The sequence below is a fragment of the Nycticebus coucang genome, chromosome 19 (assembly GCF_027406575.1).
Source record: "Nycticebus coucang isolate mNycCou1 chromosome 19, mNycCou1.pri, whole genome shotgun sequence".
NCBI classification, from domain to species: Eukaryota; Metazoa; Chordata; class Mammalia; order Primates; family Lorisidae; genus Nycticebus; species Nycticebus coucang.
The window spans coordinates 30,666,754-30,686,058 of NC_069798.1; positions in this window are offsets into that span (position 1 = coordinate 30,666,754).

The window sequence follows — 19,305 nt, forward strand, 5'->3', positions numbered from 1 at the left end:
AGAGAAAGGAACCTGTGGTATTTTTACCTTTATACTCATCTGTTTTTTGTTGAAGGTTGTTCCCAGGGACATTTACACTCCTTCCCCTCCTGTTCCTTTTCTTATCTATCTCTCTCCTCTCTCTACCCCTGGCCCATCTCTCTCTCTCCAGAGTCTCACATTGTTGCCTGGACTAGAGTGCCATGGTGTCAGCCTACCTCACAGCAACCTTAAATTCCTGGGCTCATGGGCCTGTATACAGGTTCCTGCCACAATGCCCAGTTAATTTTTGTCTCCTAGGAAATGGCTCTACAGGATTCCAACAACCAGAGAAAGCCTTGAGAAAACACTGTGACAAGTGTTTGCAATAAAAAGGAACTATTTATGTGTCTAGCTCTGTGAGTGCTGAGATAAGAGTATGGCTACCACCTATTATAACTGACAAATGTATAAGGAGCAGATAATTCCAATCACCCCAACATATGCAATATCCCAAAAAAGAAGGGAAATTTCTGGCAAGTAAATTCTTAATCTAGCAGGAAAAAATCCCAAATTAAATGGTTGTAAATCATGTCTAATAGTTTATTATTAAGTTGGGTTTACCACAGAAATGCATTCTTGATTTAATAGTAGACAGTCTATTAAGATAGTTTATTACATAAATAGACTGAAAAGAAAATAATCAGTTGAACATTTCTACAGATAAAATGTAATATCTATACTCTTTTTCTAGAAAGACCATCAGATTTGTCATCATATGAGGTCTGACAATTAAGTTCATGAACTTGTCACTGTGCCCTATGTTTGCAGCACTGTACAAACAACCTGGCAACTTTTCATAACCTTGGTGTATCGGTGTCTCACATCTGTGTTCATGTCAATGTGTGGCGGTGTTTTGCTGTGTAGCATTCATTATTGTTGTTGTATGTCTTTGAGTTCCATACAATAGCTTCGATGGTCATTACAGAAAAAGAGATACCCAAAATTGCTCTGAGCTTGGACAAGCCATTGGCCTCAGTGCACTGATTCCAAAGGGGAGTACTTCAAAGGTGACTGTAGTGATATCCAGCAATGAGATATGGACCCCTTTTTCTAGGATGAGTTTACTTAATTGTCAGGTCTTGTATATGATTTTTAAGTGTTTCATTAAGTAAGAAACATAATGATACGTCTTTAACTTCATAAAAAGAAGCAATAAGGGCAGAAAAAATTAGAAAAAATTCTCTAACACATAGATAAATATTTTAAGGCATTTTCCCTAAAATTAAGAATAAGTCAATGATGCCCATTATCATCATTGGCTGTCAACATTATATTAGCTATCTGAGCCCATCAAAATGAAGTAAGAAAAAATAAATTAAAATACATAAGAATTAGAAAGGTATAAACAAAAAATTATTTTAGATGATATGTTTGTTTACATAGAAAACCAGGAAGCATTTTCAGACAGATTAGTAATAATAAGAGAGTTCATCAATGTGTCTGGAAGCTGTAAGATCAATATACACAATCAATTTCATTTCTATATAGCTGCATAATTCAGAAAATATAATTACAGAAAATACTTCCTTTTATAATAGCATCCAAATATACAAGGTGTCTGCCCATAAAAAAAAAAATAATAATAATGGGCAAGACTTCTGGAGAAATAGTAAAAAAAGCTTCAAAATAAAAGGAGAGATACATAATGTCTATTGATAGCCTCTATACATTGATATCAGTCTTTTTGTATTGATATATGAGTCAGTGCAATTGCAAATAAAACTCCAATAGAATTTTAGCAGAATTAATAAGTTGATTCCAAAATTATAAAGCAAAGCAAGTGACACTTTCTTAAAGAATGTGTTGAGAAAATTAGACCTTCCAGATACAATATACAATTAAACTAAGACAGAGTAGTATTAGATTAAAGAATAAATTATTTAATAAATACAGTAGAAAAATTTGTCTTTCATAATAAATGCATATGCAATATAATATGCTATATAGAGGGTGAATATATATATTATTATAAATAATTATATTGTTATATTATCTACTGTATCTCTTTATCACACACTATAAAATATCAGCTCTAAGTGGAATAAATACTAAACATAAAAGGAAAAATTTAAATTATTCAGAAGAAAATACAGAATAATATCTCTTTGAGATTAAGCATAGGAAATTAGTAAAAAGAGCACTAATATAAATGAAATTATTGATGAATTTGAGTAAATCGAATTGAAAAATCTCCATTCATCAAGAGACACCATACTACTAAGTTTTGGCTACCATAAGATGATAGCGTAGAGTGGGTGACATAAATAACAAATTTTATTTTCTCATAGTTCTAACGGCTGGACCTTCAAGATTAGGGTTTCTGGTGAGGCCTCCCTCTTTAGTTTTTGGATGGCTGCTTCTTTCTGTGTCTTCACATGTCTTCCTCTGTGCCTGCATTTGGAGAAAAAGTGAGTGTTGATGTTTCTTTCTCTTCTTATAAGGATGTAAATCCTATTGGATTAGGACCTTATTTTCAGGACCTCATTAAAATTTCACTATATCCCTAATGGCCCTATTTCCAAATATAGTCACATGGTGTGGGGTGGTTAGGGCTGCAAAATATGAATTTGATGAGGGACAACTTAGTCCATAAAATACACATAGAAATACTAACTTTAAAAAATAAACAGAAAATACATAGTGGAAGAGAAAATAGATTTGCAATGCACATCATTGACAAAAAAATCAAACTCAGACCTTGTATAAATAATTCATAAATCATTAAGAAGAGACAAATTAAATGATAGAAATCAGGCAAGTGACTTTAAAAGGCATTCATAAAAGAAAAGCAAATGGACAATTAGCTTATTAAAATATTCTCAATTCTGGCTCAGTGCCCGTAGCTCAGTGGTTAGGGAGCTGGCCACACACACCCGGGCTGGCAGTTTGGAATCTGGCCTGGGCTTGCTAAACAACAATGACAACAACAACGACAACAACAACAACAACAAAAACAGCCAGCATTGTGGCAGGCGCCCAGCTACTTGGAAGGCTGAGGCTTAAGCCCAAGAGTTTGAGGTTGCTGTGAGCTGTGACACTATGCTACTCTACCGACAGTGACATAGTGAGACTCTGTCTCAAAAAAGTAAAATAAAATAAAGCAAAAATAAAATATTCTCAATTCTATTAGAACCCAGAGAAATGTAAATTAAACCAGAAGATATAGTACACCTGTATAATTTATAAAGATTAAAAGCTTGACAGTATCAAATATTGGCAGCAATGTGGGCAATAGCAAAAACACTAGTGTAACAGAGGGGCATCATCTGGTAAAGTTGAAATTACACACATCTTTCAGGAGGGTCAGAATATATGTATCTCCATAATTGTAACTGAATAAAATATAAAATGTCTCATGTATTCACTAATAGAAAGGAAACAAATTGCAGCATACTTTTGAAATGGATGATAGACAATAGCGAAAAACTAAGTTACTTGATGAAGTGCAAAATGTCCTGTTGAGAATACAGAACGGATCACATAAAATTATATGTAATACAATACCATTTATAAAAAGGTCAAACACTAAGTTAAGCATTGTTTAGTGTTCTGTGTTTGTGTGTATGTGTGTCTTTTTGTCTGTGGGTTAGTTAAAACTATAAAGATAGATCTAAAAATCTAAATATCTTTCTTCTTAAAAGAACTTGGTGATTCTTGGAGACCGTAGTTGATAAACTTCAGAATGAATCTGAGACATTGTTTGGGTACATACCAGAAAATAAGGGAATCCATTAAGAATAATGGGGTATGTCTGAAGGTCACAATAATTTGCTGAAAGTTATTCCAACTGGCAAATATAGAAAAATTTCTATTCCTGTGTAACAAATTATCACAGATTTAAAAACTTAAAATAGCATCTGCTTACTATTTTTGCAGGACAGAAATCCAAGCTCAATTGGGGTCAAGCTCAGGGTTTCAAATTCAGGTGTTGTCTAGTCTGCATTTAGAGAATCTACACAGAATCCATTTCTAAGATCATTCAGCTTATTGGCAGAATCCACTTCTTTACAACTGTCTGTCTTTTCACCAGCCACTGGTGAGGATTGCTCTAAACTCCTAGAAACCACCCACATTCCTTGTCGTGAGGGTTCTACTTTCTGAGCCAGCACAAAAGAATTTCTCACATGTTATCCTTCTCACATTTTCAATCTTTCTTCTTGGAAAGAGTATCACCAACAGTGGGAAAAATTCACATCTGTGCTTCCTGAGAAGTGCACCTGATATGGAGTATTGAGAAGCCTGGGCTGCCACTTCTATTATGTCCCAGCCAGCAGCAAATCACCTGCAGAAAATCCTGAGCAATCTTCAGACAAACCTTAGCTGAGGGTGTCCCACAGTGTAACTGGAAGGGAACCCCAACCATGTTGAGCATATTAAAGACAAAGACAGGGTGAGGAATGGGTTCATATTAAAGAAGACTAAGGAAGCAAGACAACCAAATGCCATGTGATCCCATTTCAGATCAGGCGGTGGGTCTCAACTTTCCTAATGCTGCGACCCTTTAATATAGTTCCTCATGTTGTGGTGATCTCCAACCATAAAATTATTTCCATTGCTATGAGTTGCTAGAAGACTAAGGAAGCAAGACATCCAAATGCCATGTGGTCCCATTTCAGATCATGCAGTGGTTCTCAACCTTCCTAATGCCACGACTTTTTAATACAGTTCCTCATGTTGTGGTGACCCCCAACCATAAAATCATTTTTATTGCTTCATAGCAACAAAATTTCAACTTTATTTCAAATGACATAGAAAGAAAAAAATATATCTGCATATACACACACAGAGAGATTGGAGCAGAGAGCTTGAAAATGATAAAAATATTCTTTTTAGTCTTATAACTTTCACTAAGTTTTAAATTTCATCAAAATAACAACTTGTAAAAACTTAAAAGGAAAAATAGAAGGAAATATCAAAAAAGATAGGACAGTGGCTAAACTGGGGTTGGGGGGAGTCAAATGGATGGCAATAAAAGAAATTTAGTATCGTTCTAGACATTGATAACGCTTTCAATTCTAATATGAATGCAGTAGGATGAGCTAATATAAGGGAGGTAGGGGGATGAGGGAGCGGGGAGAGGGAAAAAAGAGGGGGTATGGGGCCATGGTGTACGGCACACCTCTTGGGGGCAGGACACAACTATAAGAGGGACTTTATCTAACAAATGCAATCAGTGTAACCTAATTCTTTGTACCCTCAATGAATCTCAAACAATAAAAAATAAAATAAAACTATATACTAGCTACATAAGGTTTATTCTTTTGTTTTTACATATAAATCATTAATCTTTTATATGTATCAAATATTTCATAATTTTAATTATAGCAAAGAAAAAGAAAAAAGGAAGGAAGAAAGAAAAGACGGTAGGAAGGAAAGGAAGGAAGAAAGGAAGATACGAAGGGAGGGAAGGAAGAAGGGGAAAAAAGGCAGGCAGGCGTGTGTCCTTGGCTTCTTCAAGGGCCACTTGAGTTACTTCTATTCATACAACATAGTGGTGTTTCTCAAAGTGTTCTTCAGACACTGTGCTGGTTAATTTTATGTGTCAAGCTCACTGGGCTGTCAGGTGCCCAGACATTGTGTCAAACAATAGGTCTGTGAAGGTGTTTCTGGATGAGATTGACACTTGAATCAGTAGATCAAGCGAATTGCCCTTCCTAATATGGATGGACCTTCATTCAATCAGTTGAAGATATTAGCCTAACAAAAAAGCTGACAGTCCTGCAAGTAAGAGGGAACTTCTGCCTGATGACGTTCCAGCTGGGATATCAGTTTTTTTTTTGTTGTTTTTTTTTGTTTTGTGTGTGTGTGTATTTTCTGCCTTCTAACTTCAACTGGTATTTTGTTTCTTCCTGGGCCAACTTCCTCTTCTTTTTCAGACTGCGACAACAGCTCTTCTGGTTTTCAGGCCTTTGCACTTGGTCTGGAACTACATTATCAACTGTCTTGGGTCTCTGGTTTGCCAACTGAAGGTGATAAGAATTATCAGGCTCTACAGTCATGAGTCAATTCCTTGCATTTCTTATAACAAATCTCTCTTAATTTTCTCTCTCTCTCTCTCTATATATATATATGCATGTATTTATATGCATATATATAATAGATACATATACACATGCAAATATGTATGCATGAAAATACATGTGTGTATATATGTGTGTGTATATATATATATAAAATATTCTATAGGTTTTTTTCTCTGAAGAATCCTAATACAGACCCCCCCATATTTAAAAATCACTGGATCTTCATATTATAAAGAGATTTTAAAACTCCAATGCAGATCTGATGAATCTAAAATTCTGTGATTGGTTGTTATAATGCATTTTGGGGTTTTTTCGAGACAGAGTGTCACTTTGAGTTCCTTCGTAGAGTGCCATATTGTCATAGCTCACAGCAGCCTCAAACTCTTGGGTTCAAGTGATCTCCTTGCCTCAGCCTCCCAAGTAACTGGGACTACAGGCACCTGCCACAATGCCTGGCTATTTATTTTTAGAGTTAGGGGGTCTCACTCTTGCTCAGGCTGGTCTTGAACTCGTAAGCTCAGGCAATCAACCTACCTTGACCTCCCAGAGTGCCAGGATTGCAGGTGTGAGCCACTGTTCCCAGCCTATTAGAATTCATATTAAACAAGCCCTGAGTACCAAAATTTGAAAGCACTACATGTTGGAATTTGACAGAATGTGTATTTGTACCTAATCCTATGTCCAATGAGATAAGATGGCTTTATGGTTTATGCAGCATCTACCTCATTTGTTAAAGATAAAGCAAAAAATACCACTTCTTCATAGCTGTCTATCCTAGTCTAGCTGATAGCCTTCCTTTTGCCAGATTTAAGTTGATGCTCTAGGAGGGAATTTTTGATCCAAAGCCTTCCTCCCAGTGCTTTGCTTCTCTTAAAAGGAAGTCCTGCTATATTAAGTCACCTTTCCACAGTCTTACCACTTAGGGAAAAACAAATAAATGAAAAACCCTCACTGGTTCTAAGTCCAGTGATAATATTTAGTACTTATCCTCATCTTTCTTGAAGTTTGCAGCATTTGACATTTTTGCCCCCACTTCCGTTTTTGAAAACATCTTCGAACAGTGCAGTCTATTATTTCTCTTTTTGTTATGGTCACTCATCTTTTCCCTCTGCTACAGCTCATCATCCTTTACCTGATCTAACCATGTAACAGCTTCACAGTTTCTAAGCAGAAGCTTTACCTCTTCTTTCTTCTGTTCCCCAGCAATCTAATTTATACCTATAGCTTTGATAATTAACTGGAGACCAATAATTTCTACTTTCCTTAAGTTCCAGACATATTCATGCAAATGTCTATTTGACATCTTCATTGGATATTTAAAATTCAAAGACGTTTAAAATTTATCAAAAGACAAAACTCATTACCTAAATGTTCTGCATACCCTAATACAATGCTTATGTCTCCCCCACTGTTTCTTATTTTGGGAGATGATACTAATGGTGATTGATTTGTAGAAAATAAAAACTTGACAGTCACCCTTCTAACGTTCCCTCACAGAATAGTCACTAAATCAAGAAATATGTATTTTACCTCCTACAGATCTTTCCCTCCATTCCTTTAACTTTTCCTCAAGCTCACACCCTTTCTCAAATAAAAATTATCTCCTACTTTGACTATTGCAAAAAACTCAAATCTCCCAACCTCTTACCCCTCTTCTCCTAAAAGATCCATTGTACTTCTTTTCTAAACCCAAATAAGATCAGTTTTTACTTTTCTTTTTCACCACATGCACACAGCCCTCATGGTTTTCTTTTAGTATTAACAACCAAAATTTTTGCTATGATATAAATGACTATGTGTGCTGTGGGCCTCATGGATTTTGTACCATTTCCATAGATCTTCCTGTTCTTTCTTAAACATTCCTAGCTGTCTCCCACCTCAGAGTCTTCTTACTAGCTGTACTCTTGACTGGAACACTTTTCCCTCATATCATCACACTGTTCATGCTCCTTGATATCCATGTCTTTGTCCAAATATCACCTCGAAGAAGACTGCCCTGACCACATCAACTAAAATTACTTTCACTTCCTCACTCTCGCTTCCTTTTTCTGCTTAACTTTTCTTCATAGCAGTTATCACTACCACAAACTAAGTTATATCTTTGTCTATACTTCTTTTTCTTACAACTTCCATGAACTCTTAGATAGGGTCAGTTCCTGCTATTACACATTCATGATGAAATGGAACATCTTTAATAGTAATTGGTACTCTTGAAATGTTTACATGTATTTGCAATCATTGGATAATTGTTTCATCAAGAATGCATAATCTCTATCAGAAGAAGTCTGTCAGATTTTATTTCTCATAAATATATATGACTAGTGTGTTATAAACTGCACAATATGCTCTCAATAAATAGTCTTTGAATGAGTTCATACAACTGAGAATAAATGAGTACATTCAAGTTCTGCTTACCTCTGGCTTCTTTCCTTGACCTCAGGTCAAAGGCAACCTTAATCTTACTTTTCCTGACACCCTTTTAGCCATGGTAGAGTAAAACTGAAATGCAAAGATCAATGAATGCATGGAATGTGTATGATATTGATAATTGGTATTTATGACAAATATACGAAGATACCTAATTCATAATAAGCACACACAAAAACAAAAAAATCCATTACTAGGTATCTTCCCAGAAGAAAAAAAAATTGTATCATTAGGGCATTTGCACTAGAATATTTATTGTAAATCAATTCACAATTGCCAAGATGTGGAAAAAAACAAGTGCCCATCAACCCATAAATAGATTAATAAACTGTGGTATATGTAAACCATGGAATCCTATTCAGCCATAAGAAAAATGGAGACTTTACATCTTTTGTATTTACCTTGAAGGAGTTAAAGCACATTCTTTTTAGTAAGTATCACAAGAATGGAAAAGCAAGTATCCAATGTACTCAATACTAACATGAAACCAATAGTTAAACAACCACATGCCCACATGAGAGAAAAACAATTAAATTCAAGTAGGGAGTAGGACAGTAGAGGGAGGGGGATTGGTGAGCTCTCAATGAGCACAATGTAAAGTGTGCTCACTCCTTGGGTGAAGGGCTCAACTACAACTTGAACTTTACCTTAGAAATGCAAACAATGTAACTTAATGGTTTCTACCCTCCTATTAACCTGAAAGTGAAAAAAAGAATTGGAGTTTGATCCGAAGTTTCTGAGTGAGTTTACTTTTGTGGTATAGGATTGGGTTGGTCATTAAGGATGATAGGTCTGAGAATATCCTGAAGAGCTGGTTTGGTTATGGCAAATATCTTCAACATCTGAATGTCATTAAAGTATTGAATTTCTCCATCATAAATGAAACTCAGTTTAGCTGGATACAAGATCCGGGGTTGAAAGTTATTTTGCTTTAGGAGATTAAAAGTCAGTGACCACCCTCTTCTGACTTGAAAAGTTTCAGCAGAGAGATCTGCAGTCATTCCAATATTCTTCCCTTTGAAGGTAATGGTTTTCTTTCTCCTGGCAGCTTTGAGGATTTTCTCCTTCATATTAACTTTAGTGAAGTTAATTATGATATGCCTTGGGGATGTCTTATTGGGGTTGAGTCGTGCTGGGGTTCTGAAGCTGTCCGCTATCTGAATTTCAGAATCTCTAGGCATGTCTGGAAAATTCTCTTTCATAATTTTGTGCAGAAGGGCCTCTGTGCCCAGTGTGGCCACTTCATCTGTTTCTGGAACTTCAATGATTCAGATATTTTCCTTCTTTGAATTATCCCAGAGCTCTCTGAGAGAACCATCCGTTTTTGCTCTCCATTTCTCTTCCTCTTTGAGAGTTTGGGAGTGTTCAAAGGCTTTATCTTCAATGTCAGAAATCCTTTCTTCTGCTTGCTCCATTCTGTTGCTGAGGGACTCTACTGTATTTTTCATATCTTTGAGGGCTGCAAATTCTTGCTTCAGTGTGTCTAAGTCTTTGGTTGTTTTGTCTTTAAATTCGTTAAATTCTTGAGACAACTTTTGAATTTCTCCTGGAATTCCTAATTCCACTTTGTTAATCTTGTCTGCAATCCAAATTCTGAATTCTATTTCTGAAATCTCAGCCAGTTGTTTATGAATAGGATCTTCAATTACATCTGCCATATCTTTCCTTGGGGGGAAAGATCTTTCCTTGATCTATTCTGGTTATTCATGTTACCAGAGTTTTTCCACTGATTCTGCCCCATGGTTGTTTTACTCCCTCTAATTTTTTTCCCCTGGAGCTTTGTCAAGGGCCTGTACAGTGTTGTGGCCTGAGAAACTGGGGCCCTGTCTGGTGTGGTGGGGCTAAGTGGTTCTGTCTTGTTTTCAGCTGGTTTCTGTTCCACCCTAGTGAAACAGATACTCTGGATTGAAGTCTCAGCTGTGGAGAAATATCAGCAATTAAGTCACCCCACCTCCCACCAGCAAACAATTGGAAAAGAAAAATCAAACCTTCCTACCACCGTGCACCTTGGGCACCACCTGATTTGTTCTCAGGTGATTGGTTCAGTTCAAAAATGTCCAAATAAATTGTCTCAGTCTGCACCTGTCTCGGGTGAGAGAGTTTAAGAGGTCTCCTGGAACTGGATCACAGGGGTCTGGTGACTACTCTGGTGTGGCTTGCTCCAGTGCTGTGTGGAGTCAGGAGGAGCCACCCAGCCAATAGATCAGTCTGGAAAGGTTGCTGCCACCTTCCCCACCTTGCACCACTGTCACACCCAGTCACTGATAGCCCTGCATTTGGCTGACCCAGTTGCCTGTAGTGAATCGGTACTCCAGGAGTTTTACACCTGCCTGAATCACAAGGAAGTTTGCCAGGCCGCTGCACTCTGCTTCTCTCTAGCAGGAGGAGGTGAGGCCTGACAACCTCAGGTGCTTGATGAAGGTTGAGGGGTTTTAATGCCCCTGATTAATGTTATTGACAGAACAGAACAGAACAACTCTGCAGTTTCCCTGCAGAAGAGAAGCTGGATTGAGTTCCAAATTAGCTTGTCTTTGCTCTTGTATTGTCTCTAGGCTGATGATCCTCTGAGGGCCAGGTGTGTCTTAGGTTTAGTAAAGTGGACCTCTGGATCATCCCCACCCTGGGAGTTTCCCCGGTTTGCAAGTTGGAGTTGCCTCAGGCAAATCCTGTACTCAGAGTCTCTGGTTAACCAGGGAGACAGGGGGTGTGGCTTCAGAATATTTGATAGTGAGCCGTATTGCTAGCAAAGTGGGCTGCTGTTTTATGGCTCAGGCAACTGCTGCTCCAGTGTAGCTCCCTTCCGGCCAACCGTCCTCTCTCCACTCCATTACCCCAGAGTCTGCAGCGACTGGCTTCAGCCCAGCACTGTCTACACCCCTCAAGGAATCGCCCAAGAGTCTGGACTCTTGGGGGATAGGCCTCCAGACCTTGGAGTGAGAGCTTAGGGGAACATGGGGAGTGCTAAAGCAGGAGGAATTATGCTACCAGACGTCAGAGTATACTACAAATCAAGAGTGACCAAAACCGCATGGTATTGGAAGAAAAACAGAGAAGTAGATGTCTAGAACAGAATAGAGAACCAAGAGATGAGTCCAGCTACTTACCATTATTTGATCTTTGACAAGCCAATTAAAAACATTCAGTGGGGAAAAGATTCCCTATTTAACAAACGGTGCTGGGTGAACTGGCTGGCAACATGTAGAATACTGAAACTGCACCCACACATTTCACCATTAACTAAGATAGACTGTCACTGGATCAAAGATTTAAACTTAAGACATGAAACTATAAAAATACTAGAGGAGAGTACAGGGAAAACCCTTGAAGAAATCGGTCTGGGCTAGTATTTTATGAGGAGGAACCCCCAGGCAATTGAAGCCGCTTCAAAAATACACTACTGGGACTTGACAAACTAAAAAGCTTCTGCACAGCCAAGAACAGAGTAAGTAAAGTAAGCAAATAGCCCTCAGAATGGGAGAAGATATTTGCAGGTTATGTCTCCAACAAAGGTTTAATAACCAGAATCCACAGAGAACTCAAAGGCATTAGCAAGAATAGAACAAAGGACCCCATCACAGGCTGGGCAAGGGATTTGAAGAGAAACTTCTCTGAAGAAGACAGGTGCACAGCCTTCAGACATCTGAAAAAATGCTCATCATCCTTAATCATCAGAGAAATGCAAATCAAAACTACTCTGAGATTATCACCTAACCCCAGTAAGAGTAGCCCACATAACAAAATCCCAAAACCAGAAATGTTGGCGTGGATGTGGAGGAAAGGGCACACTTCTACACTGCTGGTGGGAATGCCCATTAATACGTTCCTTCTGGAAGGATGTTTGGAGAATACTTAGAGACCTAAAAATAGACCTGCCATTCGATCCTATAATTCCTTTACTAGGTTTATATCCAGAAGACTGAAGTCACAATATAACAAAGACATCTGTACCAGAATGTTTATTGCAGCCCAATTCATAATTGCTAAGTCATGGAAGAAGCCCAAGTGCCCATCGATCCACGAATGGATTAATAAATTGTGGTATATGTACACCATGGAATATGATGCAGCATTAAAGAAAGATGGGACTTTACCTCTTTCATGTTTGCATGGGTGGAGCTGGAACATATTCTTCTTGTTAAAGTGTCTCAAGAATTGAACAAAAAGTACCCAATGTACTCATAGCTACTATGAAACTAATTTAGGGTTTTCACATGAAAGCTATAACCCAGTTACAACCTAAGAATAGGGGGAAGTGGGAAAGGGAGGGGAGGGAGGGGGGAGGTGGGTAGCGGGAAGGGGATTGGTGGGATTACACCAGCGGTACATCTTACAAGGGTATATGTGAAACTTGGTAAACAGTCTGTGAAGCTTGTGAATGATGCCCCATGATTATATCAAAGTACACAGCTATGATTTAATTAAAAAAAAGTCAATTAAAATTAAAAAAAAAAGAAAATACATAGAAAACAAATTTTGAAGCAAAATTTTTAAAAGCCATGATCTACATAAAATACTGCTAGTCTACTTCAGAGGTATCATTCTCAAAATTTTTGTAACTATCACTCTGGAAACCTTTAAAGAGATATGATGGTTTACTGCTGGCCTCAGACAGGGAAGGACCTTGACAGTAGATATGCCTTGTGTGGAGGGCATGATGTGAAGAACATGGGCAGGTGAGAATGCCCATGTCACAAGGAAATGCACAGTCCTGTGCATTAGCACTGTTTCCAGGCATGGCTCAAGTGCTAGTTGCCGTTACCATTTTCAGGTGAGAAAAGTACCTCAGGATCACAGCCAAGGATGAAGGGGACAGGTGGCATCTGAAAAATTGTTTTGTGGCAGGTGGAATTCCACAGCCCAGGGTCATTTCTGCAGACTTTGAATGAGTACTGGAAAGAGTAATCCAGATGCATGAGTGATTTTAGTAGATAGATAAACCATATAGCTGTAACTAAAGATGAAGACAAAACTTTCTAATTTAATTAATGGTTCCCAGGCGATGTAACCATTCATTTTTGAGTATTAAAACCCTTGGAATGAATGGAAGGGAGCAAACAGAAAAGAAAGAGAAATGGAACAAATCTAATAATTTCTCGGTTCTCATCATGTCCAGGTATTTTCATGCATTATTTCTCTTAATCCTTAGAATAGGTTTTCAAAATATAGTGGGAAAGTGGCAGACTGTAATCACTTGGAAACACCTGGAAAATAAGAAATTTTTCCAGATGTTTTCATCACTTCTGTCCTCCCCTTGGAAAAATTAAGGGGATGAGTAATTAAGGAAGTTTCCAAATCATCTCAAAAGCTCATTTTATAGAAGGGGAGAAGCAGCTCATTTTAAGAATGGATCAAATATTTCCTAAAAGTCCCATAGGTATTATGGTGGGCAGAATAATCTCACCCCAAAGACCCAAAATGTCCACATCCTAGTTCTTAAAATATTTAACACATTATGTTATGTGGCAAAGGGGAATTAGTGGAGCAGATGAAATTAATGTTGCTAGTCTAACTAACAACCTTACTTTAATGTAGGGAGATTATCCTAGATTACCAAAATGAGCCTGATGAGATTACAAAAGTCTTTAGATGGAAAAGAGGGAGGCAGAAATGTCAACATCAGAGCGATACTCTATAAGGAGGACAATTGGATGTTGGTGGCTTTGAAAATGGGCATGGGCTCTCAGTCAAGAAGTGTGGAAAGCCTCCAGCCTCTGGAGAACAGAGAACAGATCCTCCTTTAGAGTCTCCAGAAAGCAACACAGCCTATTCATTCTTTGATTTAAACCCACTGAGCCTTTTTTGAATTCTGATCTGAAGAACTGTAACATAGTGTGATATTTTTGAGACCCTACATTTGTAGTAATTTGCTACAGCAGCCATGGGAAACAAAATTGCAGAAGAAAGGGGTGGAGGCAAGATGGTTGACCGAAGCCAACTTTCCATACAGGCTCCCGTCCAGAGGAGAGTTAAAGGACAGAAGTTTAGCAAGTAACCTGGTGGGTTAGAGTTGAGCCAAGAGAGAAGGTTGAGAATGCACATCAACCCTGCTGAGGTGAACAGTGACCCTAAGGATACAAGCAAAAGGTACAAAATCCATCGCCAAGTGGGTGGGAGTCCCCTCCCCCATGAAAACAGCTCGCACTACTCCATACAAACAAGTGAGCAGAGTTGAAAAGTCCTCCCATAATATCCCACAGGAGAGACCCTCTAAAAACTGGACCTACTTCCCCTATTCAGGTGCCATGGTGCTCTCCTGCCAGGCATAAAACTGTATAAAACTCTATATATTCTCTACCTGCAATTTTGAACTCCCAGCACTCCCCTCCATTCTCACTCTGAGGTCTGGAAGCCTGTCCCCCAGGGGTCCAGATTCTTGAGTATTTTCTCAAAAAGAGTGGACAATGTATGGACTGCTGCTAGTCAGTGCTGATTCTGCAGCACAGGAGTAAGGAGAGGATGGTCAGCTGAGAGGAGTGGTGGTGCCCCGAGGCACAGAGCAGCAGCCACAGTGGTGGAACATATCTAGGACAGAAATGCAGGCCCCATGAGTAAAGGGTTTACCTGAGGTGGTTTCCAGCCTAGGCAGAGCACAGGGACTAGAATAGGCATGCTCAGAGCCAACAGATTCCCAGGACAGAGCTGACCCAGAGGACAGCTTTACTGAGCCTAAGACGCACCCACCCTCAGGGGATCATTAACCAAGACAAAGCAGGGCAGGCAAATGCTGGAACTGACAGCTAAACATGCTGCTCAAATACAAACTGCAGCCGAGCCCGGGCAGCGGCACAGACCAGGCCTGAGTCACAATTTCTGTGAACTCAAATACCTGCTGATCTCCAGGGGAATATAGCTGGGACAGAAACAAATTCTGCAAAGTTGTCCTATTTTTGTCAGCGACATCAGTCAGGGGCGGGGCTAGAACTGAGTGAATAGCCCAAGCCTCAATTAAGCATCTGAAGTTGCCAGAACTCACCTACACCTGCCGGATAGTGGCAGAGAGCAGTGGCTTGGCTGATGAGACACAGATCGCCCTGTGATTTAAGCAGGTGCGAACCCCTGCAATATCTGCTCATGGGAGGCAACTGGGTCACAGCCTTGCGAAGTTATCAGTGACTAGGTATGACAAAGGTACAAGGTGGGGAAGGAGGCATTAACCTTCCCAGACTAATTTATTTGCTAGGTGGGTCCCCCTGACCTCACAGAGCACCATAGCGAGTCATATTTGAGTTGTCAGCAGACCCCTGAGAACTAATTGCCAGAGACCTTTTGAACTCTCCCACCTGAGACAGGTGCAGACTGAGACAATTGATTTGGACCTCTTGAACTGGGCCAATCGCCTGAGGACTGTCTAAGTAGTACTGGAACACTAGGTACTGAGGATTAGGTGTGTGGTTGTGGGAAGGTTTGATTTTCCTTTTCCAATTATTGCCTGTGGGGGCAGGGTGAATTAATTGCTGGTATTTCAGCACAGCTGAGACTTCAATCCAGAGTAATTGATTCACTAGGGTAGGACAGAGACCAGCTGAAAACAAGACAGAGCCACTTAGCCCCACCATGCCAAACAGGTCCTCAGTTTCTCAGGCTGTAGCATGGTACGGGTCCTTGGCAAAGCTCCTGGGGAAAAGGCACAGACACCAGTCCCAGATTTTGTGCAAGGGGCTGGGTAATCACTACTCCTAGAGGCCCTAACCCAACTTCTCTTTATCTCCTCATCTAGTCAAAAAGTGTAAAATAATCATAGGGCGGAATCAGCAGAAAAACTCTGGTAACATGAATAACCAGAGTAGATCAACCCCCCCACAAAGAAAGATATGGCAGATGCAACTGAAGATCCCATTCATAACCAGATGGCTGAGTTGTCAGAAAACGAATTCAGAATTTGCATTGCAAATAAGATTAATAGAATGGAGGAAATGTTGGAATTAGAAATGCAAGGAGCAATTCAAAAGTTGTCTCAAGAATTCAATGAATTTAAAGACAAAATCACCAAAAATTTTAACACATTGAGACAAGAATTTGCAGCCCTCAAAGATCTGAAAAATGCAGTAGAATCCGTCAGTAACAGAGTGGAGCAAGCAGAAAAAAGGATTTTTGACATTGAAGACAAAGCTTTTGAATGCTCCCAAACTCTCAAAGAGGAAGAGAAATGGAGAGCAAAAATGGATCATTCTCTCAGACAGCACTGGGATAATTTGAAGAAAGCTAATATTCGCCTCATAGGAATACCTGAAAGTGATGAAGTGGCTTCACAAGGCACAGAGGCTTCTCCATGAAATAATGAAAGAGAATTTTCCAGACATGCCAAGAGATTCTGAAATTCAGACGGCAGACAGTTTCAGAACCCAAGAAAACTCAACCTGAATATGACATCCCTCAGGCACATCGTACTTAAATTTACTAAAGTTAATATGAAGGAGGAAATTCTGAAAGCAGCCAGACAAAAGAAAACCATAACCTCCAAAGAGAAGAATATTAGAATGACTGCAGATCTCTCTGCTGAAACCTTTCAAGTCAGAAGAGGGTGGTCATCAACTTTTAATCTCCTAAAACAAAATAACTTTCAACACAGGATCCTGTATTCAGCTAAACTGAGTTTCGTTTATGATACAGAAACTAAATACTTTAATGACATTCACATGTTGAAGAAATTTACCATAACTAAGCCAGCTCTTCAGAATATTCTCAGATCTATCCTTCATAATGACCAGCACAATCCTCTACCACAAAAGTAAACTCACTCAGAAACTTTTGATCAAACTCCAACTTCCACAGTGGCAAAAAAATTAAAAATGTCCACTGGAGTTTCAAAAAACTTGATACCAAAAATTCTACCAGGCTTATCAATATTCTCCATAATGTGAATGGCTTAAATTGTCCTCTAAAGAAGCACAGATTGGCTGACTGGGTACAAAAACTCAGGCCAGATATCTGTTGCAAAAAAGAATCTCATCTTACCTTGAAAGATAAATATAAACTCAGGGTGAAGGGATAGTCAACTATATTTTAGGCAAATGGAAATCAGAAAAAAGCAGGTGTTGCAATTCTATTTGCAGATACAATAGGCTTTAAGCCAACAAAAGTAAGAAAGAATAAGGATGGTCACTTAATATATGTTAAGGCTAATACTCAATATGATAGGATTTCAATTATTAACATTTATGCACCCAACCAGAATGCGCCTACATATGAGAAACTCTAACAGACATGAGCAACTTGATTTCCTCCAGCTCCATAATAGTCAGAAATTTTAATACTTCTATGGCAGTGTTGGACAGGTCCTATAATAAAAAACTCAGCAAAGAAATTTTAAATTTAATCTTAACCATTCAACATTTGGACTTAACAGACATCTACAGAGCATTTCATCCCAAGAAAACTGAATACACATGCTTCTCATCAGCCCACATATCATACTTCAAAATTGATCACATCTATGTCACAAGTCTAACCTCAGTAAATTTAAAGGAATAGAATTATTACTTTCATCTTCTCAGACCACCATGGAATAAAAGTTGAACTCAGTAACAACAGGAATGTGCATACTCATACAAAAACCTGGAAGTTAAATAACCTTATGCTGAATGATAGCTGGGTCATGTATGAGATTAAGAATGAAATTACCAAATTTTTGGAACAAAATGATAATGAAGACATGAATTATCAGAACCTCTGGGATACCGCAAAGGCAGTCCTAAGTGGGAAATTTATACTACTGCAAGCCTTCCTCAAGAGAACGGTAAGAGAGGAAGTTAACAACGTAATGGGACATCTCAAGCAATTGGAAAAGGAAGAACATTCCAACCCCAAACCCAGTAGAAGAAAACAAATAACCAAAATTAGAGTAGAATTAAATGAAACTGAAAATAAAAAGATTATACAACAGATCAATAAATCAAAAAGTTGTTTCTTTGAAAAGGTCAATAAAATAGATAAAGCTTTGGCTAACCTAACCAGGAAAAAAAGAATAAAATCTCTAATTTCATCAATCAGAAATGACAAAGATTAAAAAACAACAGACTCCTCAGAACTTCAAAAAAATTTTAATGAAAATTATAAGAAACTTTATTTTCAGAAATATGAAAATCTGAACGAAATTGACCCAAACTTGGAAGTATGACACCTTCCAAGACTTAGCCAGAATCAAGTGGAAATGTTAAACAGGCCTAAATGAAGTTCTGAAATATCATCAACCATACAAAATCTCCCTAAAAAGAAAAGCCTGGGACAAGATGGCTTCATGTCAGAATTCCACCAAACCTTTAAAGAGGAACTAGTACCTATATTACTCAACCTGTTCCAAAATATAGAAAAAGAAGGAATACTACCCAACACTATCTATGAAGCAAACATCATCTGATCCTCAAACCAGGAAAAGACCCAACAAGAAAAAAATATATATACACCAATATCACTAATGAATATTAATGCAAAAATATTCAACAAGATCCTAACAAACAGAATTCAGCAACACATCAAACAAATTATAAATCATGACCAATTCAGTTTTATCTCAGAGTCTCAAGGCTGGTTCACTATACATAAATCTAAAAATATAATTCAGCACATAAACAAATTGAAAAACAAAGACCATATGATTCTCTCAATTCATGCAGAAAAAGCTTTTGATAATATCCAGCATCCCTTCATGATCAGAACACTTAAGAAAACTGGTATAGAAGGCACATTTCTTAAACTGATAGAGGCCATCTATAGCAAACCCACAGCCAATATCATACTGAGTGGAGTTAAATTCAAATCATTTCCACTCAGATCAGGAAACAGACAAGGCTGCCCATTGTCTCCACTGCTCTTTAACATTGTAATGGAAGTTTTA